The sequence below is a fragment of the Gadus macrocephalus genome, chromosome 2, assembly GCF_031168955.1.
Source record: "Gadus macrocephalus chromosome 2, ASM3116895v1".
In the NCBI taxonomy this organism is placed as follows: Eukaryota; Metazoa; Chordata; class Actinopteri; order Gadiformes; family Gadidae; genus Gadus; species Gadus macrocephalus.
In genome coordinates this window covers 14711250-14713749 of record NC_082383.1, presented here as the reverse complement: position 1 = coordinate 14713749, position 2500 = coordinate 14711250, and positions in this window count along the sequence as shown.

The following is a 2500-nucleotide window of genomic DNA, read 5'->3' as shown; positions in this document are numbered from 1 at the left end:
CATACTCATGCAGGCACACACACACAAAGACCTAAAATCACACACACACACACACACACCCACACGCACACACTCTCACAAAGGCACACACATCACACACAAAGGCACATACATCTCACATATATTCACATAAGGAAACACACAAACACATATGGTGGAGTCTGCTACTGGAAAATCTAAAGGATTGACAAAATAGTCTGCATTCATATTCCTTCTGATATGTGTGTGAGAGCGTTCAAATGTGTGCTTGCGTGTGTGTGTGTGTGTGTGTGTGTGTGTGTGTGTGTGTGTGTGTGTGTGTGTGTGTGTGTGTGTGTGTGTGTGTGTGTGTGTGTGTGTGTGTCTTTGTGTGTGGGTGGGTCTTAGCACCTACTGTGCCACTTCCATTGCACTGGGGAAGCGGCACATCTACAGACCCCCCTCCTCCTCATCGGGACCCCGGGGTCGAGCAGGAGGTCAAAGGTCACGTGTCATCAAGGTCGTTTCCTGGACAATAATTCACGGCAGGCTCTGACATTGGGGGCATGTTTCACGGCGATGAGAAATGTAAAAACACACGCAAACGACTAGACACCACATGGGGGCAAGCCTTCCCACTGATATGTCTCCCCGCCGGAGCCCATATTTACTCCAACTGAAGCCCCCCCTCTCGCTGCTAGTACTCTACGCACATCAGTCACCTACTCTCTCTCTCTCTCTCTCTCTCTCTGTCTCTCTTTCTCTCTCCCTCTCTCTCTCTCTCTCTCTCTCTATTTACTTTGTCATTAGTCGTTTCTTTGCGGGGCTTTTCCGATTTGTCAAAGGGCTGTTGAACTTGTGGCAAGGAGCGATGTTTCTGCACAGATCGTTTTTTATGCAGAGACGAAAGTTTAAAAACTATTTTGGACAATCCCCATTTGTGTATCCAGATGTGCCAATGAGTAAGGCATAGTCAGGGTGAACTAATGAGAGAAAAAGGCGACATTGTGATGCGTAGACGTGTCCACCATATTTACACACTGACTGCATTGTTGAGCGATAGGACACACTCACAAACACACAGACACACTCGCATGGAAACATCCATACACAGGAACATGCAAACACATATGGCTGCACACATGTATACACATAGACACACACACAAGCACACACACAAACACACACACACACACACACACACACACACACACACACACACACACACCTCTCCATAGCGTGTGAGTGAGCCATCTATTCATCCTGTTCTCCCCCACTGGGGGTCCTAAACACCCCTCGACCCTCCCTTCCTCCCTTCCTTCCCTCCCCATCACATAAACATACACACACACACACACACACACACACACACACACACACACACACACACACACTGTGTATGTATGTATGTATGTATGTATGTGTGTGTGTGTCCAATACAAGTCATGACCACCAGGGGGCTGGCCCCGTTGACCCAACAGCCTTCCACTGTGGCCTCCTGAGCATCACAACAAGGACTGTTTGTACACGGGCACAATGGTACTAATGGTACGCCTCTGGTTTGGTTAAGAAACATTTATACAGCGTTGTAATGTAAAATCTATTAGATTCTTTACTAAAGTATAGTTATTGCTTTAATTAGTCTTATTTTGATGACATATTTCATTAAAGACCTAATTTCTCACTTGACTGATATCAAGATTTTGACCAAAACCTTTGGACCCTGTCGCGATGCTGAATGATTGCCTGCAATGGCGCAGGAATCAGGCTTGATTTAGGTTTGTTTCGTCCGATTTAGGAGAAATCAACCAGGCTCACTCACTTAATCTTAAACAAGACAATCGAGAGAGAGAGAGAGAGAGAGAGAGAGAGAGAGAGAGAGAGAGAGAGAGAGAGAGAGAGAGAGAGAGAGAGAGAGAGAGAGAGAGAGAGAGAGAGAGAGAGAGCAATCCTGAGCATCAGCAAGCCTGTGAATTGATCGTATGTGCGAGTCCGCACACCGACAACAGAATCACAGCCGTGCTGATATTCAGTACAACAGCATGAACTTGAGTGTGATGTTGCTTTTATACAACATTTATACAAGCGTCATTTATTGCTTGACGATAACAAGTGATAACAGAATTGTTTGTTTGTTTCGCCATCTATTTGGCTCCTCCACTGGACTCGGACTGGACCGTTGCCAAGCAACATAAAACATTTTCCTGCACACCGGCTTGCTACTTTGTGTGGCTGAACACAAAGTAGGGAGCCGTGTGCAGGGATAAACATTGCAACAGGCCAAGCTACTTTGTATCGTGGAAATTAATCTGGGAATGAAGGTTTCCATTTAATGTGCAACCCGTGAATTAAGAGGACACTTTCTTTGGTAGCAAGTGTGATTCTGATTCTGAGTTAGCAGCTTAAAATCCTTAATGTCATTAGCTTTTATTAGAAAAAACGGTAAAGCGGAGTGATATATGAATAGCTTTAAGTCCCAGTGCTGTAATACTCTATACCAGCAGTCATGGAATGCCTCTTGTCCAATGAAATTGGACCTTCA